General features: G+C 36.4%; 1 protein-coding gene and 1 pseudogene across 1 annotated transcript in view; one reads left to right on the forward strand and one right to left on the reverse strand.

Annotated features, from left to right (window-relative positions):
- LOC131438278 (uncharacterized) overlaps positions 1-27924 on the forward strand; it is a 131343-nt gene that overhangs the window by 30581 nt on the left and 72838 nt on the right. The window lies entirely within an intron of this gene.
- LOC131435291 (uncharacterized) overlaps positions 14916-27924 on the reverse strand; it is a 21969-nt pseudogene continuing 8960 nt past the window's right edge.

Here is a 27924-nt window from a genome sequence, read left to right on the forward strand (position 1 = left end):
ATGCAGAAAAGTGTGAATTATATATTCAAACTGAGTGTTTTTGTCCACTTTCTCCATGCACATGAACAAAATCCGAGCAAAAAAAAAAACCTTTTAGATGATTTTTAAGAAGTATATAATTCGATTTAAAAAAAACACATGCAATTTGATAAAATTGATGAAATCTTTATTGGAATTGATAGAACAATCAATATAATTTAATGTTCGAATGTTTAGATGCCCATGTGCAAGGTCCAATTTTGACACACTCTCTCCAACATATCGTGAAATACCGGCACGAATAAATTCTTCAATATTGGCTTCTAGTTCGTCAATCGTTGATCGTTAATCCTTGTATACATGAGCCTTAACGTGGCCCCGCAAGAAATAGTCCAGAGGCGTTACATCACACGAGTGAGATAAACTGTTCACCGAAATCGGCTCTTAGTTTGGTCATTGTTTCGCGTGTCGTGTGGGATGTCTTGACTACAAGTCAGGCATGTCCAATTCTTCTGTTTTGAGCAACAAAAATCATCAATCATCACACGGTAGCGCGCGCCATTCACAGTAACGTTCCGCCCATCGTTGCATTTGAAGAAGTATGACCCGATGATGCCACTGGCCCGTAATCTACACCAAACAGTGACTTTTTCGAATGCATTGGTTGCTCTTGCAATGTTGCTGGTTGATTTTCACTCTAAAGACTGTCCCAGAAAGTATGAACGCACTTTGATTTTGCTGTAAATAATTCACAAGTGTTAGATATTCAAATTTTTTTTCGATATACTGATAATATTAGACTACAACAACAGAATATAATTCTCAACATTTGCTACTTAGCCATTGTAGACTAGCTGGCGCACCTTCTTGCGAACGTTCCACATTAAATTCCGTACAGACTTCTTGGCGACAAGTTTTGACCCTTTTTTCCAATCTTTATCGAACTGTTGAATGGTTTCGGCTGTCGAGACATGTTTCCTAAGTGCCTTCGTTAATGCCCAAAATTCCTCAATTGGTCGAAGTTGTGGACAATTTGGTGGATTCATGTCTTTTGGGACGAAAGTGACATTTTTGGTAGTATACCATTCTACCGTTGATTTCGAGTAGTGGCAAGAAGCAAGATCTGACCAGAAGACAAAAGGATCCTTGTGGCTTCGAATCATGGGTAGAAGTCGTTTTTGTAAACATTCCTTGATGTATATTTCGCTATTCATTGAAGCAGTGGTGATTAAGGGTTTCGAAATCTTACCGCAGCTACAAATTGCTTGCTTTCTTACCAAATTTTTCGACTTCAATCGATGTCTCGGACTGGTTTAACACTTGTCCTTCTCGCACCGTACAATATTGTGGGCCTGGCAAGGATTTGTAATAGAGTTTCACGTAGGTTTCGTCGTCTATGATTATGCAGCAAGAAGCATTATGATTATTCCAGCAAGAATCGTATTGTACAGCTTTCGAACTCTCGGCCTGATCGATGCTTCTTGTTTCGGACTACGTTGTAGATGTTTCTGCTTCTTATAGGCTCGAAGACTCAAACGCTCTTAAGCACGAAGAACATTTGACTTCGAAGTGCCCACTTTTTTGGCCACATCCCGAACTGAAACCTCCTTCATTTGCTCGAACGCCTTCAGTATACGTTTATCCAACTGAGGGTTAGCAGGACCTTTTTTCGACCCGTTTTGATGTTATCCTCGCCGAACTTTCTGATTGCATTTCGCACGGCTTTTTCACTTACTCCTTCCATTTTTTACAATCTTTCTCAGTGACAGTCCGCGTTCTGTGCACCATTTGTACACAAGTTTTCGGCGTTGTTCTGCTGAAAGTCCACGCATTTCGAAACAAACTAATGGAAACGAATAAACAACTGCACAAGTGGTTAGAGAAGAGTGTAAACAACAGGACGCAGCCATAAAAATTGACAGATTCTGAACCATTGCGAAATGGCAGCGGTTTTTGGTTGCGTCCATACCTTCTGGGACAGTCTTTAGATGCGGCAATTTTGCTTGTTAACGTATCCATTCAATCGGAAATGAGCTTCATCGCCGAATACAATTTTTCGAAAAAATAGTTGATCTTCCTCCAACTTTGCCAGTAAATTTTGCAACAGATAAATATACTAGTTGTTTAAGGAAGAAAAATTGTAAATATCCCAGAGTTTAATTTTACTGGACAAAGCGGAGTTTTTTTTTGATATTTCCTCTGGTTTATGGTATCAGCTACCGAAAACATGCGTTCTCGTCAATTTCCTTGTAGAAGTATCATATTTTTGACACTAGTCTTTTGTTTCGGGTGTCGTTATAATCGTTCGAAAACTTCAATCCTACGTGAAGTATCTTAATCCATAGTACTTCATAGTGGTCTCATTTGCTTTTCAATAACGTATTATTTTTTTCGTTTCCGAGCATGGTACGAGTCGGAAAGAAAAATATTTTCTCGAGGCAGAAAGGAGTATTGCACAGCGCTCAGCAACATGTAACCTTACTTTGTCTAAGTGGGTGCAAATTGTGGCAAATCATGCTAATACAATTTTGATGCACAACATAGAATTTAAGGGGCGGGTAGGGTATAACACTTTTGAAAAATCATTTATTATTTTCTTTCTATTTTCTGATAGTAAAACATTTCAAGAATATTCTGTGAACAAAACTTAGCAAGTTATGGGCCTTTATCTTTGCCGATCTCATACTACGAAGAATTAAGAGCTGCGCGCACAGGCCCAGGATTTCTGCTTCGATTGACTTATAAACTTGGAAAAACATTCTTGAAATATTTCATTATAATAAATTATAAAAGAAAAAATATGATTTTTGAAATTTTTAGACCCTATGGGCTCACAGGAGTAATTAATTGTTACCCTTAATTTTATAGACAAAAATTTTAAACGCGTTTATCTCGATAGCAGGTTTTGAAAGTCCGTGTCTATCGTCATTCAAAAACTACTGCACTAATTTTTTTTTCAAATTTTGCACACACTTTCTACATATAAAAAACCCTTCTTAATCCACCTAGTGGTGTGATAATGCCTTTCTCTTCTTTCATAACAGTCTCATGAAAATATGTTTCATACTTTTATTAAATAAATTTGGATACTAATTTTGACACCAATTGATTCAGATTGATTCGAGTAGTTCACAAAAGCATGCTTCAGTGTTTATGTCACACAGTCAGCATCATTTTTCCAAACTAGTGCTTGACATTTACGAGGCTATTGGTATGAGAACAGTGATGCTAATCTAAAAAACCCTTCTTAATCCACCTAGTGGTGTGATAATGCCTTTCTCTTCTTTCATAACAGTCTCATGAAAATATGTTTCATACTTTTATTAAATAATTTTGGATACTAATTTTGACACCAATTGATTCAGATTGATTCGAGTAGTTCACAAAAGCATGCTTCAGTGTTTATGTCACACAGTCAGCATCATTTTTCCAAACTAGTGCTTGACATTTGCGTTGCCTATTTGTATGAGAACAGTGATGCTAATCTAAAATAAAAAAAGCCTTCTTAGTCCACTTAGTGAAATTTTCATATATCTTGAAAAATCACCATAGGGGGGAGTACATGAAATTTTCGAAATCGAAAAAAAATTTTTGATGCCAAAAGGCTTAGAATTGCATGAAACGTCGAGATTTAGTGTCATGTCGAAAAAAAATTTTTTTGAAAAAGTCGACTTTTTGGGACTTAGAAAAAATATGAAAATTTTTCTAAGTCCCAGAAAGTTGATTTTTTCAAAAAAAAATTTTTTCGGGATAACACTAAATTTCGATGTTTTATGCAGTTTTAAGAGTTTTGGCATCAAAAAAAATTTTTTATTTTGGAAATTTCATGTACTCCCCCCTATGGTGCTTTTTCAAGATCGATAATTGTCAAACCTTTACCACCGGGCAGCACCCCTTAAGCATGTCCAATTTAGGTCAAATTTTGCATGAAGGCTTTTTTCGAGGTGCTTGAACTTTTGAGCACTAGAACTTTACGAAAATAGAGTTGATCCCAAAATTTTGGCACCCTTATATATACAAGAGCGGTAAAAATCAACGTGTTTTGTCGGTTACGTCACTTATACAATCATATTTCTGGAACCAAAAGTCACAGCCATTTGATCTTCGAACTTGATCAATGGCTCGCCAGTAGCTTTCAAACGAGTCCAAGTTTGTTAAAATCGGATCAGCCATCTCTGAGAAAATTGAGCGCGTTCAAATACAACGCTTTTTGTCGGTTACGTCACTTATACAATCATATCTCCGGAACCAAAAGTCACAGCCATTTGATCTTCGAACTTGATCAATGGTCCGACAGTAGCTTTCAAACGAGCCCAAGTTTGTTAAAATCGGTTCAGCCATCTCTGAGAAAATTGAGCGCGTTCAAATAGCACGATTTTTGTCGGTTACGTCACTTATACAATCATATCTCCGGAACCAAAAGTCACAGCCATTTGATCTTCGAACTTGATCAATGGCCCGCCAGTAGCTTTCAAACGAGTCCAAGTTTGTTCAAATCGGTTCAGCCATCTCTGAGAAAATTGAGCGCGTTCAAATACAACGCTTTTTGTCGGTTACGTCACTTATAGAATCATATCTCCTGAACCAAAAATCACAGCCATTTGATCTTCGAACTTGATCAATGGCCCGACAGTAGCTTTCAAACGAGCCCAAGTTTGTTCAAATCGGTTCAGCCATCTCTGAGAAAATTGAGCGCGTTCAAATATCTTCGAAAAGTGCACACACATACACACACACACACATACACACACACACATACACACACACACAGACATTTTCCGATCTCGACGAACTGAGTCGAATGGTATATAACACTATGGGTCTCCGAGGCTCCGTTCGAAAGTCGGTTTTTCCAGCAATTCTAATACCTTTCTATAGAGAAAGGCAAAAAGCCTTCTTAGTCCACTTAGTGGAATTTTCATATATCTTGAAAAATCACCATAGGGGGGAGTACATGAAATTTCCGAAATCGATAAAAAAAATTTTGATGCCAAAAGGCTTAGAATTGCATGAAACGTCGAGATTTAGTGTCATCTCTAAAAAAATTTTTTTTGAAAAAATCGACATTTTGGGACTTAGAAAAAATATGAAAATTTTTCTAAGTCCCAGAAAGTTGATTTTTTCAAAAAAAATTTATTTTGAGATGACACTAAATTTCGATGTTTTATGCAGTTTTAAGAGTTTTGGCATCAAAAATTTTTTTCGATTTTGGAAATTTCATGTACTCCCCCCTATGGTGCTTTTTCAAGATCGAAAATTGTCAAACCTTTACCACCGGGCAGTACCCCTTAAGCATGTCCGATTTAGGTCAAATTTTGCATGAAGGCTTTTTTCGAGGTGCTTAAACTTTTGAGCACTAGAACTAGGGGTAGAGGTGATCCCAAAATTTTGGCACCCTTATATATATAAGAGCGGTAAAAATCAACGTGTTTTGTCGGTTACGTCACTTATACCATCATATATCTGGAACCAAAAGTCACAACCATTTGATCTTTGAACTTGATCAATGGCCCGACAGTAGCTTTCAAACGAGCCCAAGTTTGTTAAAATCGGATCAGCCATCTCTGAGAAAATTGAGCGCGTTCAAATACAACGCTTTTTGTCGGTTACGTCACTTATACAATCATATCTCCGGAACCAAAAGTCACAGCCATTTGATCGTCGAACTTGATCAATGGCCCGACAGTAGCTTTCAAACGAGCCCAAGTTTGTTCAAATCGGTTCAGCCATCTCTTAGAAAATTGAGCGCGTTCAAATATCTTCGAAAAGTGCACACACACACATACACACACACACACACACACACACACACACACACACACACACACATACACACACACAGATATTTTCCGATCTCGTCGAACTGAGTCGAATGGTATATAACACTATGGGTCTCCGAGGCTCCGTTCGAAAGTCGGTTTTTCCAGCAATTCTAATACCTTTCTATAGAGAAAGGCAAAACCAAACCCCAACGTTTTCCTTTTCGTTGGGGTCTAGAAAAACTTCTGCTCTAACTATGCTGCTTTGATTTGTTCACTTCTAATTAGTCTGCGCTGAGATACAGTGGGCACATAAAATCATGATTTTTAAGAAGCGTCCTCAAAAATGCCTCTTCACCGACATATTTCTCAATATTTTTCCACGAAAATGTTGTTCGAATGATGCTTTTTATTATACAAAATATTTGAATTTATTTTGTTTGAAGGATAGTTCTGAAAAAAAAATCGCAAAAATGATTATTTTTTTCATCATTTAGACCCTATTTTTTAGAACGTTCTGAACAATTACTCAACGTAACGAATATTTAAGATAAAAATAGTTTTTAGTCGGGTTATTAATTACTAAAAAAAAGTTTGATATATATATATATATATATATATATATATATATATATATATATATATATATATATATATATATATATATATATATATATATATATATATATATATATAAATGCAGAGGTCATTTTTGGTAACTTAAGAACGGCTGGTTGGTTTGATCTACCAAAAAAAAAGTATCATGTTTGTTTCTACCCCCTCTGGGTTCGTACATCAAAAAAATTAGGGAAATTTGTCGAAAAAGTGGGAAAAATCCATAAAGTTATTTTGCATGGAAAATTTTCCGTTGAAAAAGTCGCATATGGTTGCTAGATCATCGATAGGTGTTTGGCGCATAACGAGTTCCATAAGTGTTTGGCCGTCGCAGAAAAGAATACTAGATCGTTGGAAAAATTGTTTTGGCGCGCAAATAATTGTTTTGTATGAAGTTTTCACATGCATACTTGATTCATATGGTTCGTCATACCGAACCACGTGCTTCATTGGGTATCAACATTATTGCTCGCCAAATGATTTAATAATGGAACGCATATGAGTGTTCTAACTATACCATAGATAGGATCAAATATTCTGATATTGTTTATCAGAAGATGCATTGTGTGCAATGTAATCAGTTAGATGATTAATGTTGGCCATCGTAGGCGTGAGTTGAACAAATCACATTATAGAACGATTTTTGTTTGAATCAATGATAGGATTCTGCTTTGTAAATAAAGAGATTAAACAAAGAGGCCTGCTTTGCATTTAGCATGCTGAAGTTCGTTCGCGTCGGGTAAATTCTGGTAGATTGAAAACCATTTGTTGTGAGATTTTATGCATTGACTCGAACGATAAACTGAATACTGATACAATCACTCCGTTCACTGTTCACTCCACTATAACAGAAGAATTGCACATTATTTTCATTTAAAACTTTCTGATATAGATTCTCAGTACCGAACTCCATCATTCGTTAATCGAAGGTGGGGTACTAAACAAAATGACGTGGTGTCGACCAATGAGAGTCTCAACGGTACTGGAAAATGACACAAAACAGCAGACAGTCAAACCGCCCAAATGACAGCAGTCGTCGTTTGTACTTCGCACGGCTATAGCAGATGAAAAATGTCATAGGTCTCATGAAATTTTCTCTCGTGAATGTCGCCGTTTGCTCTCATCGATAGCTGTTCTACTCTTTTTAATCTGAGACTGGCTAGCCACAATAAACAGTAGCTCCTTCCAAATTTAACAACTTTCGAGAGACAGCTCAACTTTGAAATTCGTTTTATGTCGATTCTCATGAGGTGTAAGGGGACATACACTAGAACGTCTTGCTTCCCAATGTAGACGTTTTTTTTTGCGTATCCTTACGTGTTTTGTTTCTCTGCACTCCCGTTTGAAGGAAGCGGTTCAGTGAGAAATGCTTTGCCTTCCAGAATTTTGATGCACTTTTTCCATCAAACAATTAAACTCCGTTTAGCATGGACCAGAATTGTAAAAGTAAAGCTTGCTTCATTTAGAATTGGAACAAACTTTTGCTCATATTGTGGCACTCCTGGTGGACGGATTTGGAAGTTCTTGGCACCCACGTTTCGGGAATTTTGTCAACTTCACGTATGATTTTTGACATCCCGCAACTCGACTGTACTTTGTAAACAATCAACATGGAAGCCGAAAGAAGGGAAAAAATTGTGCACAGTTGCTTGGAAAATCCATTGTGGTCTGCATCTAGGCTAGCTAAACAGCTGTAATTGCCCAGAAATACCGTATGGCGCGTTATCAAACGTTATAAGGAAACTTTGACGACGATTCGGAAGCCTCAAGCTAATCATTGGAGTAGGACTGTCGACCGGAAACTGCGTGGTAAGATTTTGAAGACGATTAAGAGGAATCCTAATCTGTCGAACCGTGATTTGGCCAGAAAATTCGGTGCTGCCCAGAGTACCGTGAGGCGAACTCGACTCCAGGAAGGAATCAAGTCGTATCGAACTAGCAAACGGCCAAATCGACCATAAAACAGAATAGTGTGATCAAAATTCGTGCTCGGAAACTATATGACCAGGTGCTGACCAAGTTTGACGGGTGTCTTCTGATGGACGATGAAACCTATGTCAAGGCTGACTTCGGGCAAATCCCAGGTCAAAAATTTTACTTGGCAACGGCTCGGGGGAATGTTTCAGCCAAATTTAAATTTATTTTTTCCGACAAATTTGCAAGAAAATTTATGATTTGGCAGGGCATTTGCAGCTGTGCAAAAAAACGAAAGTTTTCGTTACAAATAAGACAATGACATCGGAACTATACCAAAAGGAGTGTCTCCAAAAACGAATTTTGATGTTCATTCGATCCCACGACCATCACGTAATGTTTTGGCTAGATTTGGCAAGCTGTCATTACAGCAAAGTCGTTCAAGAATGGTATGCAGAGAAAGGAGTTCAATTTGTTCCGAAAAACCTTAACCCACCCAACTGCCCCCAGTTCTGCCCTATTGAGAAATACTGGGCAATCATGAAGAGAAGACTCAAGGCAAAGGGAAAGGTTGTCAAAGACATCAATCAGATGACAACTCGATGGAATCAGATAGCTGAAACGATGGACGAAGAAGGTGTGCGCCGCCTAATGAACCGTGTTACAGGAAAAATTCGAGAATTCTGTGACGAATAATTTTATTCGTATTTTTTCTTAAAAATATGAAGAAAACGTTACATTCGTATAAAAAAAAAGATCTTGAATTCAATAATAAATAACTGAAATACAGGCAATTGTCTTTGTTCCAATTCTATCTGAAGCAAACTTTAATCGGAGCGCAAAACGTATTGTCTCTGCTGTTAGATTTCTTACCTTTGCGTCATACTAGAAAGGCAAAAGCTGCGTTCCTGGTACTTCGTGTATAAAATTGAATTTTGAAACATCTGCATGAACAAGCTTTGTGATTGATTTTTTTCTAAACTGGAATTGAACCGATAATAAAAACACCGCCATTCGCATTCAATTTATCGCCACAAATCGGTCATAGCAGATATGACAGTCTAGTTATGAAAATGGCATGACATTTTGAGCTGTTGACATTCTCGAAACCCGTGACCGAAAATGAACAAAGCAGCTATTATGCACGTATGTACGTACACTACCACAGAGCAAACGCAGGTGCTTTGACTGCTGTGAGAGAGTGCGACAAAATTAACTGTTCTCAATAATGCTGTCGGGTGTCGTGGCTCTCATGATTGCGCCAAGCTCTCGTGTCATTGCGTGTTGGCTACTGTTGAACGTAACAGGTATAAAAAAATGTCACATTTTCGCACCCTTGAATGAGACTACTATTGATATAACTATTAAACGAATGCAGTGTTCATGTAAAAGTTAATGGACACAATATTTAAAAGAATGGTAATTTGAACTTTCGAATGTCCAAGAATTACTTATTTTATCTTTCGTTTTTTTAACAATATCAGACTAACTAGAGATTGTGAGAGGAGAAAGAATATGAAAAATGTAGAGCCATAGTACTCAAGGAGAAGTAAGGATTTGAAGATAAAATGAAGAAAAATTCGACTTAACAAGGTTCGTTTAAGTAAGAAGAAGGTTTCTCTCATCTAAACTTTCACCTTCTACCAGAGGAGTCGAACTTAGCTGTGTGAATCATCCGAGTCTATGATATGTCAGAAATTTACTGACTGACTGACCAGAAGTCATATATTTAAAGTAAAAAAAAAAGTTTTATCGCTGAATTGTTAATCGAAAATTGTTCCTGTGATTGTCACGCTACGACCAAATAATATCACAAGACTATCGAGAAGTGACGAAATTTCGAATTTTGACAATTCTACTATCCGAAAACATAAATTAAAAAAAAAATTCGGCCGAGACGAAGTTCGACGGGTCAGCTAGTACGCAATATTTTATTTTATTTAAATAGTGAAAATAACCATTTAAACAAAATGTTCTCGCTTTGAAGCCATTTCTCCTAAATATGAATATATGACAGTTATCTGGGATGTTGTCACAAAAGATTGTGAACAAACAATGGTCCTTGGTTAGAAGTGAAGTTGAAACTGTAGTATTCAACAACGTTTTTCGTATAATGTCCTGCTGTTCGAATCGTTTAATGAAAAAAGAATATTTTTAGTTTCGATTGGATTTTGAGCACTAATCTGGCTACTACAATACATCGAAAAGAAGATAAGATCAAATTCAAATTTTCAGAAAGCTGAATCATGGCAAGCCAGAACACAAAAAGGCTATCGTTTGAATAATTGATTTCGACTTTTCATACGTGACTACATAAACTTTATCGTGATAAACTGTACAGAGTGGCTAAACGCACATCGTTTTGTTTTTTCTATAAGACCATCAGCAAAAATGCAATCTGTTCTACTGAAACACAACATCAGTAGTGCGGGAGCAGAAACACACATGTTTGCCAAAGATAAACATTTGAATCTACATTCGGAATAGCTCTGTCAACTGTGGATCATATTCTGACATGAATATATGTTATAAATTGCTATGCCCATGAAATGAAAAAAAAAACTATGACTACGAATCTAGATTACTGGTAGGATGTAATGTTCTACGAAGTGACGTACATATTTCTCACTATTGAACATATTTTCGCCATCGCATCATCTTTTCAGGTCATTACCGCAATATTAAACGATTGAAGCAGGCCAATAAAAAATGATTCCAAATGTTCATCGCTTCAAACGACGTGTGTAAACTTCTCATATCGTGCCAACTTACTTTTTTGTTCGAATAGTGTATCACTTTTTTTTGCTACATCTTAGCTCCATTAATCGGATTCCGAGTGTTTGTTTGCTTCGGAATGTTTCAAATCTGAGCTGGGTACCGTTATGATATTTGAGAGCTGAAGAGTTCTGTTTGTTTTACAATTAAATATACTTTTATGGTGCGAAAAGAGCTGATGGAGTCCCACGGTAGTTCCTATCTGACGCTGAAGTGCCGTCGCATTGTGCGATGATAACTGTTAAAATTTAAACAAGCTCTCAGATCCTCCGAAAATGGCTATCTTACACCATGATTAAAGCTACCGAGATTTGCTCTAAGGGCCATATTTCAGCGGACCCGGCATCGTTTCAGTCGGCGTTCGTGCATGGTTCCGGAACTGCTGCTTCTGCTTTTTATGCATAGACCGAAGACGGAAGGGACGATTCAAAACTTTATTTCTGCACCATCTAGTCAGCCATGCCCGTCTATGTATCAACACGTCTTCGAAGACGGGCTCAGCAGGAAAGACTAGCGGAGGAAATACTCAAAAAAAGTATAAGAAATGACATATTTGCAGTGCACCTGCATTACCAATTCATGCTCGGTTCGTTCGTACGTACGGTCCTTACCATCGAGGACTAATCCCCATTGCTCTACTTCATACGGTTTCTGTGCAGTGCAAAACCTCACAGGAAACAGGATATCTATTTTCAATATTTCACTTAATATATATTGAATTATTCATGCACCGACAATGTTAAAGGATAAGCAAACGGATAGTTGTTTGGCCAACCTTCCTGGGTATCGATGAGTATCAAACCGAACAACTATTCTAAATTAGGATACAAGCATGGCAGGAATTCTTCTATACAAATCTTGGTATCATGTGAGTATCAGAACCACAACCAGAAACTAGTTTTGGTCCAGAATTGACTTACGTCATGTTCCAATTTGCACACACTTGACACACTGAAGCGAAACTAGGTAATGCATTTATTGTCTGCGTAGTTGATAAACGTAGTTTGCATCGCCTTGTCGGTAAGTCTCAAGTAGTTCCCGTTGCCGACCGTTGTCTGTTGTCTTTGGATGGTTTGTGATCCGCACCGACTAGTACACAGTCGGATCACAGGACGCCAGAAGCATTTTGATGTTGATTTTTTTTAAATAGGGAATGTGAAATAGAGCATATTAAATATTGAATTTTTTCCGGCAAGGAAGGAACTGTTCTATCAGGATAATTGGTTTCATTATGCTTCATAGAGAAAACCCTGACCGGCCTTTCCTCTCTGAATACACTGTTTGCAGGAGAAATATTATGTTTGGCGCTTGCTTCAAGGTAAATTACAATTTCTATAACCATATTAAAGCATAGTATCCCATTTACTGCGTTCTGCCGTTGATGTGGTAAAATTGAATTTCTCATTCCAATTAAGATGCGCTTGTAAAACACGGAACAATGCCATACTTTACTTGCTATCCACATCTGTAGTTTCCAACCCGCGAGCCAGTTTCTATAAGAATCACTTTTCACTGGACATTATTTAATTATTTCGTGTAACTTGAAACCATCAACTTGATGATTATATCAAGAGTATTTTTTTGTATCGAGTGTTTCAACAATGTATTGAACCTTTTCGCTATTGAAAGAATCTACATAATAGACTGTTGCCTAATTGCCTACACACTAAGATTTAATTCCTTTGTTCGGTAATATTTTTGACGAGATCTTTCGGTAATCTATAGAAATAACCGATATTTCGGTACATAGGTTTTATTTTACAACAATTATGCAAATTTTCACCGAACGATCAGTTTAACGTAAATTTTCATAACAGAATTCTGTATTAGATATACATTTGATACGGTAAACCTGAATAGTCGCCGAATACGGTAAAAATCTTACTTTCCGTTTGGTAAAGTTATCTTCCAATAACCGAACTTCTGTGAAAACTGATTGTCATGAAACTAACTGTCAAACAGTTATTAAAATATTCAGTGAGTGTCTTTTTATTAACCAAACGAAAAAAATGTTGAAGGGTTCAGCGAATGGATTGAGGTACAGGTGATAAAAGTTTTTAAGACATTAGAGCCACTAACAGCTTTTTGTTTACTTATAGGCAGAAAACAATTTTGTATCACTTGTCCACTTGCCGCCAACACAAATCGTTCAAGGGTAATTTTTGTTGAACTCGACGGATTGTGCAGTGTTTTGGAAGGCGCTCATAATTCCGATCAGTCGAAACATCTGACACTTTTTAAATTTCTCGTGGAATAAAACAATTTTCTCCATTCGTTTTTGTGAAAATCCAGAATTTTAACCAAAGGAAAACAAACAAACAAAAGTTACCGAACAATCTGTTAGATCCATTTGGTTTACAGTTTACGGTAGTTGTTTGACAGTTCAGCAATTACCGAACTGATTACCGAACGTTCAGCTGTTGAAAATTCTGTAAAAAATTACCGAATACTGCGAAATTTGCTAAGTGTGTACGGGAAAAGATCTACATAATAGACTGTTGCCTAATAAAAAACGATGGCACCAGAGAGAAGTGCCGTGTTATGATAATAATCTTCTGTATGCTCAAAATGAAACAATTGGACACGATTAATATGTGGTTCCAATAGAACAGAGCAATGCACCAGTGATAACCTTTCCTCGAAGTCTTCCATATTTTCCACCTCTCGATATCAGACAACTTATGCGATTGATTTTTTGATTTTTTCATTCCAGTTCACAGTGGTCCAGGAAGCAAAATTAACAGGAAACAATTGTTAACGCTTTTATTATTGGTCTTAGAGATTTGAAGCTTTCGGCACATTAGTTGCACCTAATAAACTGCGTTTTTCGGCCATAGTGGTTTTAAAACAAACCATGAATTAAAAAAATATTTCCAAATCTGGATGAGATATAACAATGCATCCTTTCACAATAATTTAGAATAATAAATTCTAAGCAACTTTGATCCGGGTCTTCAACCGTTTTTATATAAGAATGGTTTACATATCCTAAGTAAGGTTAATGTCAGAGTGAGCGCAAAACACAAAGCGACGCGCAATACGTGCGTTGAACAAAGCGGAGCTTGTTCGTTTGAACGCGACCAAACGCGAACGACTCAATGCGTGGTAAACAAACAAATGTCAGTTCAAATATTTTTTCGCTCTAGTATGGGTTTCTCAGACGAAGAATACTTTATTTCGGAAACTGTTCGTGATTTTATTTTCGGGAACGAAAAAGCTTACGGCATTCACCCGATAAACCGAGATAGGAAAACTTACGGTGAATTCCATCATTTATATCCGTAACTTCGAGATCATCCGGAGAAATTTTATTTGTATATGCGCATGACAATCCCTACATTTGATTATTTGCTGAGCAGAGTTGACAAGAAATTGTTAAAAGTTTGGACTAACTTTATAAAATCTCCGATATCTCCGTGTGAGAAACTAGTTTTGACTATCAGGTATATACATTTTTTTCAACACATTTTTCCCAGTATATAATCATGGATGTGTTTATTATTACATCCTTGTTGCATGTTTTTATAAATTCCTCGCAAAAGGTTCATCTTTTTCAACATTATCGTATTTATTTCGAGTTGGAAGGTCCACTATCGGTGAAATCGTGATGGAAACCTGTCGGTTTTTATGGGAGGAGTTGCAACCAGTTCATATGCCAAAACTTACGAAAGCTTTATTCAAAAATGTAGCTCATGATTACTGGGAATTATGTAATTTTCCAAACTGTGCTGGAAGTATCAATGGAAAGCATATACGAATACCATATCCGCCGCATTCCGGAATCATGTTCTATAACTACAAAAAAAATGTCTCCATCGTATTACAAGGTGTAGCTGACGCCCATTGTAAATTTTTTCTCTATAGAAGTTGGAGGGTACGGAAAAGAAAGTGATGGTGGAACATGTAATGCTTCAAACTTATATCATTTATTGGTATCTGAAAATTTAGATCTTCCTCGTTACAGTACTTTACCCGACACAAACGTTACGTTGCCATTTGTTTTTTTTATCGAATGAAGCATATCCTCTACTACAAAATGTGTTGCGTCCCTACTCTCGAAGAGATACTAGTGCAGAATCAGAATATTACAACACTCGACATTCTCGCGCCAGAAATGGCGCATACTTTGGAAACCAATTGTTCAATTAGTAGAAGATATGGTCAAAGCAATATGCTTACTTCACAAGAACGTACGACACAGATCGGAATATTTATAAGTAAGATATTTAAAATGAAACATTTTGACTTATGGTTGTAGTATAATCGACAGGCACAGCATCTTGCTCGTTGTTAAAAGTAATTTCAACAGGAAACTGTATTCCGAAATCGTCATAATGAATATAAGTTGGTGATGAAATTTGTTGCTCAGAAGAATTGCCGTAAACGTGTTTTAGAACTACATTTTGCAACTCTTTTCTACATATCAACTTTTTATGCTGGTGAGAGAGTACGTACATGAGGCAATAAACTCTCGAAAAATGATTCGTCTTCATCTCGAGATCTAGCAACTCTAATTTCTTTTTTTCGATTGGGATTATTTCATCTCTGCGGTTTACCATCTTTCTCGATTTTTTTTACAGGAGTCGACGCTATGCAATCTGCATCATCCTCGGAAACTCTTGCAGATTCGAAGGTATCAAACTGTTCATTACTTGCATTGATAATATCATGACCACTTTATTCCTCTGACAAATTTCGTTCTAAATTTCCTGTCTGTTTCCTTGCCTTCATTTGGTTCTTCAGAAAACCCAAACTTTCAAAATACGGCCATGTTGTGTATGAATCGATATCTGGACCATCATCTCCAGATCGAGATGGATGTATTTTTTTCAACTCCTTGCCATACTGATCTCGTAGACTCTTCTATCTTTTCTTCAATGTATCAACTGCAAAATATGATAAAATGAATCACTGTTTATCTATATACTCTCGTTAGATAGCAAAATCATTCAAATATTAATACATTACCTGGTACATTAATTTTTTTTACAAATATCCTCCCATTGCTTGTCCACAAGCACTCTATTGTGATACTGTTTTTTGAACTTTTTTATATAATATGAGAAAAAATAGGAAAACTGTTATTTTTCTATCTCATTTAAATCAAAATTTCGTGCAAGTATTTGGTACGTTATTATATATTATTATAAACAGGAATTGAGTGTGTGTGTGTGTGTGTGTGTGTGTGTGTGTGTGTGTGTGTGTGTGTGTGTGTGTGTGTGTGTGTTTGTCATATTTTTGTGCACGTATTTCTTGTAGATGGCTTAACCGATGTTTTCAAACTCAATTTCAAAGAGGATCCCAGATGAAACTCTTGAATTTAATTTCATTTAAACGCAATTACATGGTGAAAAGTGCCATCAAATCAATTTCCTAGTGTTTCTCATAAGTGTCTTCAGTTGTGTCGTTCCCCTTGGAGAAATCTGTATACCTGGTCACGATGGTATGAACTGTTTTAATGTGCGATCTAACGTTGTGTTTCACAACTAGAGGTGTACGTATGCGAGGATGATGATTGCAAGTTTTGCTTTCAAAACGCGAGGGAAAACAAATTTCCACTTATACAATCATTTATACATTATTTACAACGTTATTTACTTATGCGAAGAGTTATTTTTCGTGTGAGAAAAATCATTTTTTACCTCTGTTAGGTTCTTTTTCAAAAAAAGGCTACCTGAATCAATAACAGTCTTTTTGAAGACTAACAATTAGTCAGCCTTTCTCAAGGCTATACAAAGAGTGATATTCTGATATAAACAGTCTTTCTCAAGACTAAGAAATAAATCAGCCTTTTTTAAGGCTAGCCATTCAAAGAATTACTCTTCGAACTAATCAGTCTTTATTAAGACTACCACAAAATCAGTCTTTATCAAGACTTATCCAAACTAGGAGTCTAATCGAAGACTAATTTAGCCTAGTTAATTTATATTTTTCAAAAATGCCTGCGTCCAACAGGAAAGGCAACAAGCGTTATTCTAAATTTTTCTAATAACATTGACGATCTTATATAATCTGAATGTAACAATAAAAGACAACGGAAGGACTTCCCCAACGCGTTGCTCAAATACGAAAAGAAATCTTTTCACTAAGTTTCGTCTACATGAATGACTACATAGACCTCTAGGCGAGAAAGTGGAGTTATTGTGAAAATTCTCGAATAAATACAATTACGTAAAATTAGAAAGATCCAATGTAAATTTTCCGAAATGTAACAATTTTCTCCGTCGTTCTTTGAATATAAGTATTCCTGGTGTTCAGCAAGTAGTAACAAGTTTGTAACCAGAATCAATTTAGTGACAAATCCTGTTAAAAGTTTGGTTTCGTTAGTCGGTAAAATAATATTTTTTCTAGCAAGGATAGAAAAAAGATAAAGTTTTGATTCAATTCTGCTATCTGCATAATTTAGAAGGCAAAACGTACTGTTCTTTCTATAAAATCTTCGATTAAACCTATTTATTGTAGCATACCTTTCTATCGGAAATCTGATCTTACCGTGCCAGTTAAAGAAGTTTTTAGAAGAGGTCAATGATATTATTAAAGCATATTAAAAGTCTTAGTGTCACACAGGATCGTGGAATTAGTTATGATTTCTTTGTCAATTTTAACCTTACTATGATTTCTTTGTCAATTTGGCTTTATTACAGAGATCGTCATAAAGTTTCTTGACCTGTAAAGTTTCTGAACGGATCGGCCAGTATAAAAGTCAAATGTTTTAGAATAGTACCCTCACCATTTTTACTAGTTCGGGTAAATTCAAGTTTGCAACTCCACAGCAAAATACGCTCTGCATATGAAACCATAGTAGTCTTCCGTCATACAAAGATCACTGTCGTTTTTAGAATCTGGAGCTATTGATAATATGATTGAGATACATTCGCTTTTGGAAGATATTGCCAGATACGATTTGTGTGATTTAAATTACTGCTTCCATTTAAACACGCCAAAGCAAGCGATCGCAAAACAACTAAAATGTTAATTGTTTTTTTTTAATTTGAAATTCTCTGATTAAAAATTGGTGCAACTAATCGATTGCTGTTTTAACTAAACCGTCATTTTTTATTGATCGTCTTGGCAGTTAAGCAATGACATCCAGCAAAGACACGCACCACAAACGAGTAATGAAACGTTACAGTTGAGCAATGACATACACCCTAGACGGAAACGTTTCAATGTGGTGTCACTCGTGCAACTTAGAAGACGCCTGAACTCAAGACGCCTATCGCTATATTTTTTACAGTGACAAAATTTTCATATGATGTAGAAATGCAACAATAGATACACTAAACTTATATATGATGTAGAAATGCAACAATAGATTATAATTCCCAAGATGAAATTAACCAGCTAAATGTTCACAGGGCATTGAGAAATTTTGACTCCACTTGCAGGATGGCTTGATGGAAGAGCATTTCTAACTCGGTTTTTAATGATATAATTAATAAGCCTAAAACAAGAGGTACACTTTTAAGAAAATACAAATACTATTAGCCCATTTCAATTTCAATAGCAATTTTAAAGCGTTAAGTGTAGTTGATTACATTGAAATGTCATAAATGGCGTTCAATTGCATTGAACATTTTTATCATAAAACATTTCTGGTGAAATGAAGAGAATTTTTATTTTGCGTTTTGCTGTCTTCGTTCTCAGTAAAGTGACAGTGTTTGAATACAGCAATTTGGTTTACCTGAATGGTTATGACAAAACACTTCCGGTGAAACTCTCAACGGGTGAGCACGTTGCATCGTGTTAGTCTGGAGAAAATTCGAGTATTTCGCAAGAAAGAAAGGATTTTCAGCCGTACTTTGACGATTCGACGCAGTCACACAGCGAGATTTTCGCTTGTAGTAAAGTGAAAATAAAGTCAATTGGACTATAAACGAAAATTAACTGGCAATATAGCCTTAGTTGCTGTGCCATCAATTCGGCGTCATCTTAAGTGAGGTGACGCCAACCAGAAAAGAAGAAGAAGTTATGACAAAACAAACAAGTTAAAGTTAGTTAAAACAACGACTATTCAATTGAAACAAACAGGGCGTGAAACAATAATTGCAATATATCAATAAGTAATAACAAGTTTGTAATAGAAAGCAATTTTTGTAACAAAGTTTGGTCTGGTTAGTAGATAGAATATCAAAAAATACCTTAAAATTATAATTAAAAAGCCATAGATGAATTAACTATGGCATTTATTGACAGCCTAGAAGTCGGCTGGTTGCTGGCTGTTTTTCGACCTGCTGAAGAAACTAAAGTAACTCTTGCAGTATTTCGGTCCCCCAGGACATTTGAAATAAGTTGGACCTAGTTGCTGCCCGTCTGACTTGTGAAGGAAAGCTATTTTTGGTTTGATGGCATTGACGCTAACCTCGCCGCTAACAGCACACCAGCTAACTTTGTCAAAGTTGACGAGCTTTAACAAAGTTTGTTCCTATACAGAAAGCCGGGGAAAATTTGTTTCATAACAAAACGTAAACAACCTGCCTGATGGTTTGGTGTAGGTATGATTGAAGCTGCATTTTTTCCTTTCTCATATAGAAAGGTTATAAAGTGTCATATACCATTAAACTCAGTACATCCAGCTGAGCAATCTCTCCCTCTCCCTCTCTCTCTCTCTCTCTCTCTCTCTCTCTCTCTCTCTCTCTCTCTCTCTCTCTCTCTCTCTAAGTTTGTTTCAGTTAGAGGTTGTATGTATTTGTGTATGTGTCTGTCGCTGTGTGTATGTGGGTGAGTCTGTGTGCGTGTGTGCCAAATCACCTCGCTTGGTTTTCTCGGATATAGCTGAACCGATTATGACACACTTAGATTCAAATGAAAGGTCCCAGACGAAATCCCTACATTTAGTCATTATTAGTAGGTAACTAAACAAACCGATTCCGGCTATCATTGTTCCCGGTTCCGAAAGCACCGGAAAGGTGGTCATATATTTCAAAATGGATCTCACTCACTTCTCTCAGCGATGGTTTCACCCATTTCCACAAACTTAGATTCAAATGAAATGTCTCACGGTTCCATACGGAATTCCTGAATTTCATTTGGATTCGACTTCCGGTTCCGGAGTTATAGGATATTGTACACCGTTACTTAAACTGGCGAAACAAAAACCGTAAAAAAAAATTCTAAACTGAACTCAAAACCGTTATCTATTTTATTAACCCAATCTAAGTGTCAAATGAAAGGTCTTATGGTCCTACCTAAAATTAGTGCATATTTTCGGATACAACAAAAATTTCAATCGTCGTTTAAAGTACGATGGCAAAATTGTATAAAATCTTCAAATTTTGAATAAAAACTAGTAGAGTTTGTACGTCATGTTAGTTGGTGGCCGTACGAACCGACTTAGATTATGTTGGTTCTCGGGTTCCGGTGCCGGAAGAGCATATATCAGTGAACCCACTTCGTTTTCTTAAGTATGACCTACGCGAGCAAAGCACTGTTTCTTTGTGTACAGAAAAATGTTGAATAGAATACCGCAATATTATATAAGAGAAAGGCATCATTATCCCACTAGGAGGATTGAAACAGGTTTTTATATTGACAATTGCCTAGAAGTATATGATTCGGAACATTCCAACGGTAAAGGAGTTCTTCATATCCTTGTATTTGTATTCATAACATGGTTTACAATTTTAGGTAGGTTTAATTTGATTAACTTGTCAGAGTTATTTCGTACGACAACTTCTTAAGAGAAATATATTTTCAATCACAGAAAACTTCAGTCAAACAGACTGAAGCTTAGAAGATGAATTTATTTGAACCGGAAGAAATCACGAAAGTTATAAAAGTAAGTAAAATCAAGCAATGTCCAACCATTTTCTTTCGATTGTGGTTTGCCACGCAAATTCTCTACCTCTCTTATCTGCCGGAAGAATTAATTTGATTTTGATTTCCTAGCAATTTCAATCATTCGGTCCATCCAATGACCCCTCGAGTCACAATATTGCAGGAAGTTTATCTCTCGGGGGCTCCGGCTGCGTCGAACTAAGCGTAGCCTACTAAGACAATGCGCTTGAATAGTTTCTTTGTGGAACCCCAGCGACTTTGTTCCTATATTTCTATGAAAGCAGGTGCTCCCAGAAACGATTCTGGCTTTTGTAAAACGAAAAGGAAAATCATCTACAAACGATTCCTTCAACCATTTCCGCAATGTACTCGCTATCCTGGGACAACAAAGCCTTGCCATTTCCTCAAATTTTCTCGTTTCGCCCTATTGCCAGCTCGTTTTTCTCGCTCTTTCTACGAGGTAAAGAAATAAAAAAAAATCTGGCCATGCTTCGCTTCCACCGTTTGGTTATTTTCCTCGTTCAATAAAGCCATTTCGTAATGAGATGGATCGGATGGGTAGCCGAGTGGGAGACAGGCGGAACGGTCCACCTGAACATTGGTGCCTTTTTCGGATTGGAAGCATCATTTGCTGCAGGGAATCGGAGCAGCTGGTCTACGGGACGTGTACCGAAGATCTGTTCGGTGCCTTTGCTCTACTGAAATGAGATTATTCGTACTTTCCGTGTATCGTGAGTTAACACATTTATGGTTCTGAACCTGAACGAGGGAAAATCCATCGACGTGGAAAAGAAAGCAAGGCCGATGATTGTGTGCATGATTCGTATGTTCAAAAATAAAGGCCCCCCGAGCTGAAAATCGATGTTGATTTATTTGACTGGATCAAATAAACTTTTTCACTCACCCATACACATACACACCGACATTTAGACATGATTTATGTAGCTCGGAAAATGAGAAAATGAAATGCCTTCCGGTGGGCCAGCAGACATGCGTTTCAATCTCAGTAGCGAATCTGGCAGCAGCAGGACAAATAAACAAATATCGAACCTATTTAACGATCTGGCCGTCACATGTTACATTCTTTCCTCTGCCTTTAAGATGTGTGGAAATTTGATTACAATAATGCGAATAAAATTGTGTCGAACTAGGTTTGCGGTTGTCATGCTGACGTTGATGATTATAGCACTGGTTGCGGGCCTCGACCTGGTTCATCTCTTCGAGAGCTATGCTTCACATTGAGCTAATTGCATAATTCAACGGCCAAGAAAACAATTTGCCTGTTTCCAACTATTAGCAATCACAAGGCCAAACACGAATATATCAAAACATAATGAGCCACCGTTTGCTTGACTGTTCTTAGTAGGCTTACTAATCGAATGCCGCAAGTTAAATTGTTTTGTTACCAAGCAACAAACCATAATAAACTTGTTCAACTAGTTCGAGCGTGTGAAACTGCCATCCTTTGTTAGCGGAATCAGTCAGAGCATTATGGAAACATTGTTGATAATTACGAGGTTTGCGGGTAGAAAATTGATACCTTCAACGGAGCGTGAAGGGTTAAAATTGAACTAATTTGGGTTGAAACCAGCCGAGTACTTTTCTCCTGCCAGTTAGTAGTTATCGATCAACAATAGAAAAAAACTGCTTGCTGAACAAGCGCTACAATGTTTGATTATGCCGTTCGCAAACACATAGTTACGTCTCCTCCAACCCTTAGGAATCCCTTGCCTTGCTACATGCCACTACTGGTAATTCAATCATTTCCTATGGAGAAGAGTAGCCGCAGCTATCATCGACCTAAGCAGGCACTGGTGGGGAATGTTGACGGAACTTCCTTAGCGCAATTGACCTCGACAGAAAATGCTGTTTTGTTTTGCAAATTGCCTGCCAGGCCTACTGTGTGTTCTGGTATACATAGAAATTCATTTTGAAAATTACATACACAATGGCTTTTCCGAGAACAGTATCATAAATGTCGGTGGCGGTGGCAGCGGAAAAAATGAAATAGAACAACATTCTGACCGCAGGCGACGACGAAAGCAAGCTTGAGATAATTTATGAAAACTCCGTAATGGCTAGACGTTGGACATGATCGTAAAATTTATCATGAGCAGCGTCTTTTACAGCCATTTCTCACTGAAGCTCGGCCCTTTGGCAATCTTTCGGAACAGTAATAAAAAATTTTCAATTTAAGCAAATTGAGACGACCGCTGATTTCGATACTGTTGTTTGACATTCGGAAATTTTTGATTGAGTGTCTTTCGATGCCCATGAGGTGAAGTTTTGTTTTTTTTTGTTTTTGCGTTTTGAAGACGTTTGTTGTTGCAAATAGCATTGTATAATCAAATCAAAAGTATTCGTGATTGTTGTATATTCTTGTGTTGAAATACTCATTTTCAAATCGCTGTCGCTGTTGCTTTCTATGATTTAATAACAGTTATATGGATTAGACTTGGTATTTAGGGTAACTAAAACAGATTATATATTAAGCCCTTAGATCACTTTTCGACGTAAATAAAATATATAAGTCGAATTTGTCTCTCCATCCATGTAAAAACATTCAAATTCGACTTACATATTTTTATTAACTTCAAAAAGTGATCTAAGGGCTTGATTGGTTTGCCATACAGAAGACGTGTGAAAGGAGCTAGGCGATCAAGATTTTGTAATTTTTTTACAGTTCATTTCTAGAATTGCTCAGTATACAAAATACCGAGGATAAAAAAAATACACCTATGAGTTAATTGAGTCTAGGAATATAAGTTGTAAGATTTGCATGCAGATAAGAATCTTTGAAGTTGCGCGCCATTCCCTATTGTTCAAAGGGTAATCAGTGTGTAGCAGGAAATTGTTAAGCAATGAAATTTAAGGAATTAATGTTAAGTGCCAAATTTCTTAGACGTGCATTAAATGTCTAGAGATAGAATTATTTAGAAAAATTTAAAGTCGACTCTGAGAATCGGAATTGTTAAACAAAACATCACAAACCAGATACAAACCATGGTTCGAATAAATCCAAGAAACGTTCGAATTATTGGGATTTACTATTCAACAATTTCATTGAATGCCGCCATTACTAGCTCCAGTTGGATTCGTTGAGTAGATGACATAAAACGCTGTTCAAGATCGTTCCACAACCCAAACTAATGATTTTCGGTTTATTGATATTCCACGACCGCTGGACCGGGTTTCACAAACGTAGATTCAAATGAAAGGTCTCTTGGTCCCGAAGCCTGCTATTAATTTTTTTTCGGATCAAACTTCCGTTTCGGAAATAATGGGGTAAATGTGCATAAAAGAAAGAAAAAGGTACACTCAATTTCTTCAGAGACCGCTCGACTGATTTTCACAAACTGAAGTTGAAATTACAAACCCGTAGAATCTTACCGAATTTCATCCGGATACGAGTTTCGTTTCCAGAAATACTGGCTTTTATGTATAAAGCTATCATTTTCAAGAGCATTTTTTCATACTAGACACCAAAAACTCGAACAAGATACTTTCAACTAGTCGTATAATTCTTCAATTGAACAGGTTTGGTTAGTTGTTGACTTTTGTTCGTATGCTACTTTCGGTTCCGAATCAACAGAGTGAAATGTGTTTAAAATTGTGAACCGCAACTCAAAAAAAATAGGCTCAAAACTGCTTAAAAATTGAAAAGGTTTTGCCGCTTTGTACCCAAACAAAATGTTTGATCTTATTCAAGATGCAAAGAAAAGTTTTTTGTAGAATCCCTTAGTAATATTTATGAAAGCATCAGTTATATGACAAAGGAATCAATACACCACTAAGTGGATTAAAACAGGTTTATTCAAGTTCATTCTGGTTTCTGCTTATTATCAAAATGTCATCAGCAAAAATAGTATCAACGGTAGTTTAAGTGTTTCTGTTTCCTTCATATTTAACTCTAGAACTCTCTCTTTGACTTATATTAAAATGTCATGTCAAACATAAATAGAGATGAAGAAAGAGGACAACTTTGCTTGATATCCTTAATTCCTTAATACATTCTTCAATTTGGACAGCTTAATATTATCAAACACTGGACTAACTTTCAATGCTGATAAATACACTTATTTCCCTGCATCCTAATTTTTTAAAACCCTTCCTATCCCAAACATATGAATAGCTAATAGTAAAAATCGGTTGAATGAAACTTAGCTTGGAAATCCTGTTTAAGTATTTTTAAATACAAAATCCGGATAAAAACGTTGAGAGCAAAAACCGGACTCGCATTTTACAATGCAAGAATCGTTTAAAATCATCTTTTTTGCATGAACCGGACAAAATGTTTTTATCTAGTTTTTGCATTCAAAAATATTTTAACTGGTTTTTCACAGTAAGTTGCATTCATTGACTTTTGCATTCAACCGTTTATATGACCATCCGTAGATCTTCCGACTGAAAACGCAGCTTGATTAATATTAAGTTTTCCTGTAAATTCTCTACGTCGATTTTTATCCATGAATAAATAATGAGTAAAAAATCTATCTATGTGGTAAAATAACAAAAACTTATTCTTCTAATGTCTTGTTCATTTCCTGAACTCTCTTTATCCGCAATCGTTACCATATTTCAAACATCCCGTTTTGAGTCTTATAGTCAGCGTATTTTATCTGTTCCATTCTCAAACCATTGTCTTCTTCTGGTAGTTCAAACATTGGACAAGTATTATGCTTTTCCATTAGTTTGATATCTGGCCCAACACTTTTACTCAAAGCTTCCGTCCAATGACCCATGGGTATGTAAATATTTCGTATGTTGACATCTCTTCATAAATCCTTCTAAAAATTGATAAGATTTCGTTACTCGTACTGCTATAGAGAAATCTTTGATATTTTTGCAAAAGTCTTGAATGTTTCTTTCATTATCGAGTTCAAGTCTCATATCTCCTAAATTCCACTTTTATGGTAACCAGGGGTGGTGAAGTATAGGTTCCGAACACGCAAAACGTGCTCGTTCCGAACTAAAAAGCGAATCCCGATCGTGAGTATAAATTCGCCAGTATCTTCGTTCGAACAAACATCACCGTATCAAGAACCTATGCTGATGGCGAAAAAAGAGATACTTTAGTTTGTGAGCCTATCGTACGTTCATGAACATCCTACTCGAGTAATATGTAAAATTTAATAATTTTTGATGTTTTCAGCGACCGCGGGGTTGTATAAGATAAATTGTAATATTTTTGGCAAATTCGATGCATTGCTGATTAATGAATCGATGATGGTAAACTATTGGTTTCTAACATGCAAAACGTCCAAGCGCCTGTGATTTGGACTATAGTTTTGTATGCGCTACTACTTTGCTCGTCAACAGGATATCGGTATTAGGTTCGAATTTTACCAGCACTGGAATCAAAAATAGTATACACTCGCTGAAAATGTCCAAAAATAATATGTTTAATTGCAATTGACACACTAATCAATATATCATTGAACATGCAAAAGTCAAACTATTTACAATTCTTCATATTAAGTTCGTTCGCTGAAAATGTCCATAATTATACTATTCGAACTGCTATTGATTCACTAATCAATATAGCATCAAATTTGAAATTGTCGAAGCCACCCTACTCTCGCTGAAAACGTCTTATACATATTTACTTTCTTCCCTGTTACTAAGACCAGCGAAACAGATTTATCCGGTTTTTATTTTATTTTGCAAGATATAACTAGCTAGCTACAATATAAAATATCCTCTCTAGAACCATCCTACCAACGTTGATACATAAAACATATTAAAGTTTACCTTCAACAGTCGCACTTGAGACACTAATGATGATCATGTGTCAAACGACTGCAAGTAACTCGTTTACTTGAAGTGTCATGAACGAAGGTAGTGTGTATAAAGTGTACTGGAATGAAAGGGAACAAATCTTTTCGTATAATGAGGTTACACGGATAAGACATTCTGTATAGACAGTTTATGACGCATGTTAGTAGTTGATACTTCTCTATTTACATTTTTTTCGTGACACTAGTGTTGTATTTAGTTGTAATCGTTCAAGAGATCGATTATTTTTTTAGTCAGATTGGAAATGCAACCATCAGGGAACAGATTATTGACAAAAGTCGAGTGCATATTCCAGTTAAATCTACTTTTAAATTTAAGGTGGAAATATGTCAAAAATCAACATCAACATCGTACATTTTGAACTCAAATAATAGCCAGATGGCGCCAAGGCTGGACTTCAAATCGCATGAGAGTTTTCTTTCCTCTATTATCCATCTATTTCATCATTCGAAGCCCCATCATGGGACCGAACGTTGTCGTGTTAAAAAATAACGGGCTCTTGCTGGATCTAATATCCTGACCATTTAATCTTCAATACTAGTAGTAAACGATTGGCTTGAGTGCGTGACTGCGTTAATAGTTAATGGAAGCATAGTATACGATATCCGATTCCGCGAAATGCTGAATTTTTCGCTTTGAAAGGTTTGCCAAACTTAGCACCAGTTGTTTTTTTTTTACATATGTAGGGTTATCATGAATATTTGCATTATTCGTCATCAGTGCGAAACCGACTTGTTTGAAACAGTTTCAGTAAATGAAACATCAATATCACTCGGCGTCAAATAATACAGTACTCCATTTCCAACCATTTTGGATTAATCAATAGTTAAGTACGCTCTTCTCTCGATCAGAGCGGATTCTTGTGTAGTGAAGCTTCCGACACCTTCAAGAAATATAATTCGCATAGCGCATTCAGAGCTGCAGTTATTTAGGAACTTTCTAAATATAAATGATTTTTTCACAAAAACATGCAAAATGGATATGAGTAAATACTGAAGGGAAAGAGTTGATTTAATTGTTTATTCATAGTAGCATGTGGAATTCCAGATGAATAAAAAAAGGGCTCAGAAGAGCTAGTTATTTAACGAAATCGGCCAATTCTACTCAAAATCTACTGGTGGTAAAATATTTCATAAAATACTGTAATATTTTTCGAAATATTTCTTTGAAAAACTCATAAATTTCATGATTATAGCTGAGTTTGTTCGTAAATCTTTTTACAAAAATAATGAATTGGAGTACCAAACATCCTACCAGTGATCAAATTTCGATCTACGATGCTCATGCTCAAATCTGCAGCAAAATGCTA

This window comes from Malaya genurostris, chromosome 3 (assembly GCF_030247185.1).
Source record: "Malaya genurostris strain Urasoe2022 chromosome 3, Malgen_1.1, whole genome shotgun sequence".
Taxonomy (NCBI): Eukaryota; Metazoa; Arthropoda; class Insecta; order Diptera; family Culicidae; genus Malaya; species Malaya genurostris.